Genomic DNA, 12,882 nt, shown 5'->3' on the forward strand with positions numbered 1-12,882 from the left:
AGTCCCAACATTCAAAGTCCCCACATTCAGTTCTAGGCTCTGTGTTTTCCTCTTCTCTTTCTGCCGAAGAACCCGCTTTTCACCTCCTCTTCTTCTTTGACTTCGACCCACAGTAGCTGAATTTCCAACGGCGCCCCGCAGGTTGACGGCGCCGGTGGCGGACGTCGTTAACCCGGACCACCACCGATCCGCTATGGAATTCTTTGGATGAACGTTTGGCAAGGTTTTAAGCCGGATGCCCTTCCTGACGCAACCCTCTGCATTTATCCGGGCTTGGGACCGGCCTACAGTTTGCACTGACTTGTGCCCCCCATAGGGCTGCATTTTCACTATCACTACCACTGATTTAAAATATTCATTAGAAAAAAAAATAAAAAAAAAAAGTCTATGAGTTATTGCAACACCAGTCCTGTTCTGGGGGACACGACACTTCCCCAGGTCTCCAACAAAAGTGGTCCCACCCAAATCTGATGTCCATCCATTTTCTACCGCTTATCCGGGTCGGGTCGCGGGGGCAGTAGCTTTCGCAGGGACGCCCAGACTTCCCTCTATCCCCAGCCACTTCATCCAGCTGCTCCGGGGGGATCCCGAGGCGTTCCCGGGCCAGCCGAAGGACGTAGTCTCTCCGGCGTGTCCTGGGTCTCCTCCCGGTGGGACGTGCCCGGAACACCTCACCGGGGAGGCCTATGGTCACGAGCCACAGCTCGTGACCATAGCGAGGGTCGGAACGTAGATCGACCGGAAAATCGATAGCCTCGCCTTAGCTGCTTCTTTACCACAACGGATACAAAGTCCGCATCACGGCAGACGCCGCACCGATCCGCCTGTCGAGCTCCCGTTCCATTCGTCCCACACTCGTGCACAAGACCCCGAGATACTTGAAATCCTCCACTCGGGGCAGGATCTCATCCCCGACCCGGAGAGGGCACGCCACCCTTTTCCGACTGAGGACCACGGTCTCAGATTTGGAGGTGCCGATTCTCATCCCGGCCGCTTCACACTCGGCTGCGAACCGCTCCGGTGAGAGTTGGAGGTCACGGCTTGATGAAGCCAACGGAACCACATCATCCGCAAAAAGCAGAGATGCAATACTGAGGCCACCAAACCGGACCCCCCAGACGCCTCGGCTGCGCCTACTTGACTAACCTACTTAACGGCAAAGCACCAAAGTCAACAAAATGAAACATGAAAACGTAATTATGTATTGCAAGAGATAACAGATTAAGAAGACTATTTTTTTACTTCAGGAGAAACAATTTGTGATGAAACATGACAGACATTATTCCACAAAAGGATCCAGATGGAGATAATAACAACAAATAACGATTCAGAAAAGAATTGTTCGAGGATATTATTTTAGTATCTCAGACAAAGCTTACAGAATGTAGTAGTTGGTGTGTGTGTTATTTTCACTCCATTTAGGTGTTACCATTAGATACTCGTTGGTGACGGAAAGAAGAACACTTTACCTCCCGCTTGATCTCTGCTGAGCGAAGTGTTGATCCCAAACGCGTCTCTTTGCTAGCAAGCTAAGCTAAGCTAAGCTAAGCTAAGCTAGGCCGAGAAGCTTCGACGTGCACGAGGCGACTCCAACCGGACACGAAGATGGCACGAACGATGTTTTAGTCCACTAAAGTCGCGATCAGGGGCGTCAAGCGTCGACGATTCGCAACATTCGGTCCAAATTCAGGAAGATTTGCTGAAGCACGATCGTCGCTCCTCCCGCATGGCGAGAAGGGAAAGGAGATGTATTACCCATGATCCTTTACGGCAGGCCACCGGTTTGAGCCAAATGAAGTCAAACCAGACGCCCCTAATTTTGTTCGTACTCGGCATTACGGTAATAAGCCGCCAACGAGCGGCACCTTCAAAATAAAATCCGCCGACAGGGACGTCAATGCTTCGGATTTCAAATTATTATATTAAATAAACTCTACTGTTATAACGCAACCAGTCCACTTCTGAGAGAAAGTAAACTATGCCAAGACTACAACCAGCAAGGGTCATTCTAATCTTGAGATACCTTAAAAATTCAAGTTTATTTAAAATCTGCATGCATGACTGCAAGTATATCTTTTTTTTATAAATATATTTGTAAAAATGATTCTATTATTATAGCAAGACAAGTCCAGATGTGTGGGACATTAGAGCAACCGAGGACTCCACTGAACGAGGTTTGATAAAGATCTGATATTGTCTTTCCAAATAAAAGTCCGCTGAAATCGGCATATTTCATTACACCTGATTTTAAAAAAAAATACAAAATATTGAAAAAAATATATTCAGTATCGCACCACCAGATGCCCCCCCCCAAAAAAAAAAAAAAAAAAACATTAAAAAGTTATTTTGCAAATGCCAAAATTGAAACTTGCCCTTTATTAATGTACACGTTTTCACTTCACATTTTATTGTTGTTGTTGACCTGGCTGTTTTTTATTTATTATTATTATGATTATTTGCAATGAATCTTAACTCCTCCGGCTCCCCAAATGACCTCGGGGGCTTTTCCACCAACCAGCCCAGGAACTTTGAGTTCCCGGTAGCAAAAGGTTCCTGTGGCCCATGTGGTTTGTGTTTCCATCGCACTTATGAGTTCAGGGGAGCTGAAGCAAATGAGGCTGATGTTGATCATCACTGACACAAACTGGATCAATACAAAAATGCTGTGATTTCAAGCTTTCAAGTTAGGCTTATTTTATATCTTCATCTCAGTTTTAAATGTTTTTGATACCTTTAAAACCTTTGGAGAATTGGTATCTCTCATTATCTCAATAAAAGCGCAATGAACATCGTTACGATGTGGGAAACACCTGAACTGGGCTAAAGGTCATCGTTATTGAGACATTGAATGCAAGTCGGCAGAAGCTAATAAGTGTCAATCAGCTATCAGCAGCAATGAAATTGACTGCGTTCAATTCGCCTCATCAATCGTATTTGCAATATTTTTCAATCAGTGTTGTACATCATCGTTTAAACTTCAGTTGTTCAATGAAATTATCTTGGAAGGAAGTGGGAACATCTCTTCTGGTTATGGTGATTGGCCGATGCTTTCATTCAACTTCAATTTTTGTGTTGGAAGAGTTCTTTTTGTAACGATCTTTGTATATATGGACAAACAAATGTTAGGTTTACTTGACAAATTCTGATGTCGTCCTAGTTGATCCAAACTTCAGTTTGTGCCAGTCCTACTTCTGAAGTCCATTGCCCCAGACTCAAATGATCCAGCTGGGTGAGAGGCTGACACATCCCAATGAGCTCATCTGCATCCATCCATCCATCCATTTTCCTTAGCCTATCCCAGCTGTCATCGGGCAGGAGGCGGGGTCCGCCCTGAACTGGTTACCAGCCAATCGCAGGGCACATACAAACAAACAACCATGCGCACTCACATTCACACCAAGGGGCAATTTAGAGACTTCAATGAATCTAGCATGTAAGTATATCCCATGAAACCACACGGAGAAAAACCCACGCAGGCACGGGGAGAACATGCAAACTCCACACAGGCGGGGCCGGGGATTGAACCCCGGTCCTCAGAACTGTGAGGCTGACGCTCTATCCAGTCGCCACGTTTAAAGCAAAGAGGGGGTGGGAATAAAGTACAATTAAAACAGTGTACGTTCTACTGTTTCCTCTTGACATAATCTCATAGGATAATCTTTTAAAACATAATCCAGTCTGGCGTTTGAGGTCCTCGGTCGGCACAGGGCAAAACTGGGACAAAAACCAACCTGATTGTCTTTGTGTGTACCAGGCCTGACGTGATCTTTTCTTCACCTCAAGTATTGTCTTCATTTCCTAAATTCTCTCTTCATTGAAATGATCTTCTCTTGCTAGATGGAGGACACCTGTACCTCACCTTGTGTTTATTTGCAATTTAAGAAAAACTCAATTGAGATGGTGCTGCCCCACCATCGCAAACGTCCGCCTGTTCTGCCCACACGGTTCGTTTGAACTGCCCCGTTATTACCCACAGCCCCCCGACAGGCCTGTCGTACTCCGAATTGTGAAGGGCGACATTGAAAAAATAGAGGCGGACCGCGTTAAGTGAACCGCGATATAGCGGGGGGTTTACCGTACTTGGTTACTTCCCACCCTTGCAATCACATTTTCGGACTGAAGACTGATTTCAGTTGGCATGAACAAATGTTGACTCAACCAGCCTACAAGACACAAAAATTCTCCTTCTCCTCTTTTGGTTCACAAAGTTCCTCCTCGTACTCTGCTGTCCTTCTTGCACACAATTTCATACGACGATCCCAACATTTTATTATGTGTTATGTATTACTATGTTAATTATAACACAACAAATAATATGACAAATGATGTTTTTTTTAGTTATTAACATGAGGGGTTTCCATGATGTTGGATAGTGTCATGGAAAGACCTGACCGCGTTGACAGTGTTGCATGAGTTAGCGTAACGCAGGCATTTAAGGTGAAAGTAACAAATACAGCATTTTGAATTAGGTTTAATAATAACACACGAGCGAGCCAGGAGTTGAACCTAGAATCTTCTGAGCCGCTTCTCCTCACTCGGGTCGCGGGCGTGCTGGACCCGATCCCAGCTGTCATCGGGCAGGAGGCGGGGTACACCCCGAACCGGTTGCCAGCCAATCGCAGGGCACATACAAACAAACAACCATTCGCACTCACAGTCACACCTACGGGCAATTTAGAGTCTCCAATAATTTAACATTATGCAGAATCATTTTGATCCCATGACATAATAGACTTAAATAACTGTCCCTCGTAATGTTCTTGACAACATTTTTAAAATGTAGAAATTCATATTGGGACAAATTGTTCTGGAAGTGAAATTTTATAAGTTGGCAGCTTCCGACACCCGATTGGTTTGTATGCGATCCATCCAGGGACTACGAATTTAGATGGCGAGGCCCCCGGTGAACACAACCGAAGAACACATTTTGCTCCTCCTGCCTTGAAACCAAGCCCCGAATACTAACCAATGAGCGGTGACCGTGATTTCATCATTTTTGCTGTTTACACTGTATGCATCATAATTGCCTCCCCAGTACGGTAGCCTTACACACGGCATCTCTACCGGTCGGGTTATTGCTGCTTCCTGTTCCATTCTCTTCCTTCTCCCCAATAAGAGCACCACATCCTCCTCCTCCTCCTCCTTGTTCTCCAAGACCAGCACCACCTCTTCACTGCCACCACGGGGTCACCCAGTCCCTCAATAACCCCTCTGCTCGTGACCTCAACCCCTGATGCTGCTGCTAATCACAACAAAACAATAATAATCACAGCAAGAGTTATGTTCTTAATACACAAAGACATTCCATGTAAGAAAATGGCATAAATTACAAACCTACACAGACCCACTTTGAGGGTTTACGCTTTCTTATATCAAAGTGAACCCGCTCATTTGTTCACATGTCAAATAATATGGAAGTATCCTTTCATTGCTTCAAGTGTAATTCACAAAGTCAGGTCACAGAGACAACAAGAATCAACGATGCTTGCAATCCATCCATCCAAAGAAAAGATCTGTCAATCTTTGCACATTTTGGTTCACGTCCGGTGTGGGGGCAGGGGGGGAGACGACCCTCCGAGTGATTGTCTAGATTAACAATTATTGACTATACCAGAAGGCCCTGGTGGTCTAGTGGTTAGGATTCGGCGCTCTCGCCGCCATTGCCCGGGTTTGATTCCCGGTCAGGGAAGATTAATCCTTCAACCTGTATGGTCAAGTGTTGCTCAACATTGACTGTTATTTGCATTGACCTGGGTTTGATCCTCTTTCATGCAAGCCAGTGCAAACTGAAGGCTGGTCCCAAGCCCGGATAAAAGCAGAAGGTTGTGTCATGAAGGGCATCTTACAACAAGGGCGAACAACTTTGCCAAACAAATGTGAGTGCTCATCCGAAGAATTCTGTACTGGATCAGTTGTGGCCAGGGTTCGGAATGTCCGAAATTCAACGAATGTGGGCCGAAGATGGGCTTACATTATTTTACCATGGGAAGGGAAATTGAGTAGGGGTTATTTTAAAGGAAGAGTTAGCTGAGAATGTCTTGGAGGTGAAAAGAATGTTAGATCGAGTGATGAGGCTGAAACTTGAAATTGAGGGTGTTATGTATTATGTGATGAGTGGCTCTGCCCCACAGGCTGGATGTGACCGAGAGGTGAAAGAGAAATTCTGGAAGGAGCTCGACGAAGTAGTTCTGAGCATCCCAGACAGAGAGAGTCGTGATTGGTGCAGATTGTAATGGACATGTTGGTGAAGGAAATAGGGGTGATGAAGATGTAATGGGTAAGTACGGCATCCAGGAAAGGAACTTGGAGGGACAGATGGTGGTAGACTTTGCAAAAAGGATGGAAATGGCTGTGGTGAGCACTTTTTTCAGAAGAGGCAGGAACATAGGGTGACCTCAAAGAGCGGAGGTAGAAAGGCATTCAAGAGAATGAAAAATGGAAAGGCAGTTGGTCCTGATGACATTCCTGTGGAGGTATGGAAGCATCTAGGAGAGGTGGCTGTGGAGTTTGTGACCAGCTTGTTTCACAGAATTATAGCGGGTGAGAAGATACCTGAGGAATGAGGGAAGAGTGTGCTGGTGCCCAGTTTTAAGAACAAGGGTGATGTGCGGAGCTGTGGGAACTATAGAGGAATAAAATTTTGAAATTTTATAGAATTTTATTCCTCTATTGTGGGAACTATCGAGGAATAAAATTGAGAAACTGAGAAATGCCGCAAATAATTACAATTGTCTGCTACTTCACAGGTTACTTCACAGCCTCCCTGGTAAGGCCTGTTCAGGGGTGCTGGAGAGGAGGGTCCGTCAGGAAGTCGAATCTCAGATTCAGAAGGAGCAGTGTGGTGTTCGTGGACAGTGGACCAGCTCTTCACCCTTGGCAGGGTCCTCGAGGGTGCATGGGAGTTCGCCCAACCAGTCTACATGTGTTTTGTGGACTTGGAGAAGGCGTTCGACCGTGTCCCTCGGGGGGTCCTGTGGGGGGTGCTTCGGGAGTATGGGGAACCGAACCCCCTGATACGGGCTGTTCGGTCCCTGTACGACCGGAATCAGAGTTTGGTCCGCATATCCGGCAGTAAATCGGAGTCGTTCCCGGTGAGGGAAAATATCCGGTCTGGTGGCCTCAGTATTACATCTCTGCTTTTTGCCGATGATGTGGTTCTGTTGGTTTCATCAAGCCGTGAGCCCCAACTCTCACTGGAGCAGTTCGCAGCCGAGTGTGAAGCGGCTGGGATGAGAATCAGCACCTCCAAATCTGAGACCACGGTCCTCAGTCGGAAAAAGGTGGCATGCCCTCTCCGGGTCGGGGATGAGATCCTGCCCCAAGTGGAGGAGTTCAAGTATCTTGGGGTCTTGTTCACGAGTGAGGGAAGAATGGAACGGGAGATCGACAGGCGGATCGGTGCAGCGTCTGCAGTGATGCGGTGCGTTGTGGTAAAGAAGGACCGAAGCCGAAAGGCGAAGCTCTCAATTTACCGGTCGATCTTCGTTACTACCCTCACCTATGGTCACGAGCTGTGGGTCGTGACCGAAAGAACAAGATCCCGGATACGAGCGGCCGAAATGAGTTTCCTCCGCAGAGTGTCGGGGCTCTCCCTTAGAGATTGGGTGAGAAGCTCGGTCATCCGGGAGGATCTCAGAGTAGAGCCGCTGCTCCTCCGCATTGAGAGGAGCCAGATGAGGTGGCAGGGGCATCTGATACGGACGCCTCCCGGACGCCTCCCCGGTGAGGTGTTCCGGGCACGTCCCACCGGGAGGAGACCCCAGGGACGACCCAGGACACGCCGGTGAGACTACGTCCTTCGGCTGGCCTGGGAACGTCCCGGGATCCCCCCGGAAGAGCTGGATGAAGCGGCTGGGGTGAGGGAAGTCTGGGCGTCCCTGCTAAAGCTACTGTGACCCGACCCGGATAAGCCGTAGAAAATGGATGGATGGATGGATGGATGGATGGACAACATCCATCCATCCATCCAGTCACGACATCCATCAACCTTCTCTTTGGTCTTCCTCTCGCTCTCTTGCCTGGCCGCTCCATCCTCATCATCCTTCTACAAATATACTCACCATTTCTCCTCTGGACGTGTCCAACCCATCGAAGTCTGCTCTCTCTAACTTTGTCTCCAAAACATCGAAACCTCGGCCGTCCCTCTGATGAGCTCATTTCTAATTTTATCCAACCTGGTCACTCCAAGAGCGAACCTCACCATCTTCATTTGCTCTGCTTCCTGTTGTCTCTTCAGTGCCACTGTCTCTAATCCGTCCATCATGGCTGGCCTCACCACAGTCTTATAAACTTTGCCCTTCATCCTAGCAGAGACTCTTCTGTCACACCTACAGCACACCTCACCGCTGTTCTGCTGCCCTCAAAACCACAGTTCCTCTCTGGGTACTCTGTCAGGCTTTCATAGGCTTTCTCTAGATCCACAAAGACACAATGTCGCTCCTTCTGACCTTCTCTGTACTTTTCCATCAACACCCTCAAGGCAAATAATGCATCTGTGGTACTCTTTCTGGGCATGCAACCACACACACACACACACACACACACCACTGGGACTCTTTCACTGGGTGTGGGGCCACTCACTTATTTCGGCAAATAACTCATGAATATGCAAATCGCTTTTGTATCCCCTCACCTATACTCTCGTCCTGTACTCTTTTATAGTTTACATAATTAATGCCACACACTTCAGTTGTACAGCCGGGTTCACGACCCTTGTCCTGCATGCTTCTTCTCCTGTCCTTGTCCTGTCCTATCTTGTCCTGTCCTTCCCTCACAGGGAGTAGCGCTACAGCCCCATGCAACTCCGATATTTAATGTTTCATTTCCTCCATTCTGCTTGACCTAACAGCCGAACAGGACAAAAAAAGGAGGATTACATGGAAAAGGATGACTTGCTGTGGCGACCCCTAACGAGATTATCTCATTAAAACCCAAAAACAAGACAATATAAATACAAATATTCATTTTGAGAATGACTCATATCAACCATATTTGCCATTCTATTGTTGTAGGATTCTGTAGCAAATATGCAGAAACATTTTCCAAAGGGTTCTACCCCCAGTGGAACTCATTAGCCTTTATTCTAGACTATTGTAATTAGAAGTCTTTATTCTATCTCGGTTTCATTGCAACTCATAGCCTTTATGTTTGGCCTAAAGTGATTGCACATTTCCCATTTAGCTCTGTCAATATATTTTAAAATTTGCTTTCCCAAAATGTATTGAAGCCACACATTATAACTCAACTGATTTGGAGTAAACTGAGAAACAAAACTTATGTATTTATTGAAATATTTAACCTTTAAACATCTTTAAAATTCCAGTTTGAAACTGAGAAACGGCGCAAATAAGCACAATTGTCTGCTACATCACAGGTTACATTGACAGTAATAAAATAAATCTGAAAGAGGTCAGTAGAAAGTCATACAAATTAAATATTAAAAATAAATGATACAATTAAACAAACCGCACAATCATACAAAAATAAATAATTCCAAAATTAAACTACATCAAACATACAAGTCGCCAATCTTAATTTCTACTTAACTCACAAACGGCAACTTCATGTAAAAAATTCAAGAAACATTTAACATTTTTCTGTTGGCAGCACGGCGGCACGGTGGGCGACTGGTTAGAGCGTCAGCCTCACAGTTCTGAGGACCCGGGTTCAATCCCCGGCCCCGCCTGTGTGGAGTTTGCACGTTCTCCTCATGCCTCCGTGGGTTTTCTCCGGGCTCTCCGGTTTCCTCCCACATCAAAAAAACATGCATGAATTGGAGACTCTAAATTGCCCGTAGGCGTGACTGTGAGTGCGAATGGTTGTCTGTTCCTATGTGCCCTGCGATTGGCTGGCAACCAGTTCAGGGTGTACCCCGCCTCCTGCCCGATGACAGCTGGGATAGGCTCCAGCACGCCCGCGACCCTAGTGAGGAGAAGCGGCTCAGAAAATGGATGGATGGATGGATGTTGGGAGCACATTTACGACTCCGAGAACAGGAGCAGCAAAGTTGGAAAAACAGTTTAGCGCTCACGACTAATTCAGGCTGGCATGCATTCCAATCGCTGACCAATTACAAGCGACGATCCCCCCCGAGCTGAGAACAAAAGCACACTCGCCGACGACTTGATACCTTCTACTGCAGATTTCAGAAGGACACTTCTGCCCCTCACGTTGTCCAGCTGCCTTGTGTCAACCGTCAAGACCTTCAATTCCCTCGGAATTATAGTCCCTCAGGACCTGAAGTGGGCGATCAACATCAACTCCGTCCTCAAAAAGGCCCAGCAGAGGATGTACTTCCTGCGGCTTCTGAGAAAGCACGGCCTGCCACCGGAGCCGCTGAGACAGTTCTACACAGCGGTCATCGAATCGGTCCTGTGTTCTTCCATCACAGTCTGGTTTGGTGGGCTACAAAAAAGGACAAACTCAGACTGAAACGGACAATCAAAACTGCTGAAAGGATTGTCGGTACCCCCCTACCCACCCTAGAGGACTTGCGCACTGCCAGAACGAAGACAAGAGAGTGCAAAATCCTCTCGGACCCTCCGCATCCCGGTCACCGGCTCTTCCGGCTCCTTCCCTCAGGTAGGCGCTACCGATCAATGCAAACTAGAACTAGCAGACATTCCAACAGCTTCTTCCCTCTTGCGATCAACTTCTTCAACACCGAATCTACAATTCTATTGCAACATGCTGCCAATGTTTTCTCTTGAGTTTGTTGTCACATTTCTGTGGGGCCAATTATACATTCCTCGTGCACTCACTGTAGTAGTCTCGCCACGCTGCACTATTTGCATATCTGCTGTTGACCAATACTGGCCACTCGTGCCACAGTAGCATCTGCCCCACTTGCGCACTGACTGAGGAGTATCTGCAACATTTGCACAATCAACATTGTCCCAGATTATCGCGCTACTCGCTTGAAGTCTCGGCGCCCTTTGCACAACGGTCATTGCACCGGACGATTGCAATATTAGTCTTTCGAACTGCTCTAAGTGCTAGAGGACTCTGCATCTTTTTGCACAATAGTCAAAAAAATAATAATTGTACCGGCATTACCAGATAACTAGCAACCTTTTATTGCTCAGTGACTGTTTTTCTTAATGTCTTTCTGTCTCCAAAGTGATCTCTGTCAATTGACTGTCTGTTGTCGTACTAGAGCGGCTCCAACTACCGGAGAAAAATTCCTTGTGTGTTTTTTGGACATACTTGGCAAAATAAAGATGATTCTGATTCTGGGATTTGGGTGAGACCTCGTTGGCAGTGTCCCCCAGAACTGGACTAGTGTTGCGATACCAATGGGATCATCTTGGAGCGGCTGTGGCTCAGTAGGTAGAGCAGGTCATCCAGTGACCAAAGTGTAGCTCGTTCAAATCCTGGCTACGACTGTGTGCATCTCGAAGGGACCTGGGGCAAGACACTGAACCCTAATTTGCTCCCAGTGGCCCTGGCAGTACCTTGCTTGGCAGCAGTTTCCCGTTGTTGTATGAATGTGTGTTTGTGAGTCAGTAAAGTACTTTGGGCACTGTGATGGTCTCGATAAAGCGCTATATAAGTGCAGTCCGTTAACCATCCATCCATCCATCCATTTTCTGAGCCGCTTCTCCTCACTGGGGTCGCATGCATATATCAGTTTCTATATCAGTTTCTGTGAAGAGGTTTGTGTACCAACAAAATCAGTTCGGACATTCAACAACAACAAGCCGTGGTTCACTGCTAAACTTAAGCAGCTTCGCCAAGCTAAGGAAGATGCATATCAGAGCGGGGACAGGGCCCTGTATAATCGAGCTAGAAACCAGCTTACTAAAGAAATCAACATTGCAAAGAGGATCTATGCAGCAAAGTTGGAAAAACAGTTTGGCGCGAACGACTCGAAATCAGTCTGGCGTGCATTCCAATCGCTGACTAATTACAAGCGACGATCCCCCCAAGCTGAGAACAATAGCACACTAGCCAACGACTTGAATACCTTCTATTGCAGATTTGAAAAGGACAGTTTCACTCCACACACCCACCCGGCCGCACCCGCGACCACAACCACACCTCTGACTTCTGCGTTAACCATCCATGAACAGGATGTGAGACGCATCTTCAAACAACAGAAGATTAACAAAGCAACAGGACCGGACCATGTGTCCCCATCCTGCCTCAAAGTCTGCGCGGACCAGCTCGCTCCAGTCTTCACTCAGATCTTTAACAGATCTTTGGAAATGTGCGAGGGAAATGTGCGAAGTTCCATCCTGCTTCAAACGCTCCACCATCATTCCAGTCCCCAAGAAACCTGCAATCTCTAGTCTGAATGACTACAGGCCTGTCGCTTTGACATCTGTGGTAATGAAGTCCTTTGAACGTCTCGTGCTGGACCACCTCAAGAGCGTCACAGGTCCCCTGCTGGACCCCCTGCAGTTTGCCTACCAAGCGAACAGGTCTGCGGACGATGCAGTCAACATGGGACTGCACTTCATCCTAGAACACCTCGACAGTGAAGGGACCTACGCGAGGATCCTGTTCGTGGACTTCAGCTCAGCGTTCAACACCATCATCCCTGAACTCCTTTCAACCAAGCTTCTCCAGCTCAGCGTCTCACCTGCCATCTGCCAGTGGATTTACAGCTTTCTGACGGGCAGGACACAGCAGGTCAGGCTGGGGGAGGCCACCTCATCCACACGCAGCATCAGCACTGGGGCGCCCCAAGGTTGTGTCCTCTCTCCGCTGCTCTTCTCTCTCTACACGAACGACTGCAACTCAGCGAACCCGACTGTCAAGCTCCTGAAGTTTGCAGATGACACCACTGTCATCGGCCTCATCAAGGACGGTGACGAGTCTGCATATCGACAGGAAGCGGAGCGGCCGGAGCTGCGGTGCGGGCGACACAACCTGGAGCTG

This window comes from Phycodurus eques, unplaced genomic scaffold (assembly GCF_024500275.1).
Source record: "Phycodurus eques isolate BA_2022a unplaced genomic scaffold, UOR_Pequ_1.1 contig_27, whole genome shotgun sequence".
In the NCBI taxonomy this organism is placed as follows: domain Eukaryota; kingdom Metazoa; phylum Chordata; class Actinopteri; order Syngnathiformes; family Syngnathidae; genus Phycodurus; species Phycodurus eques.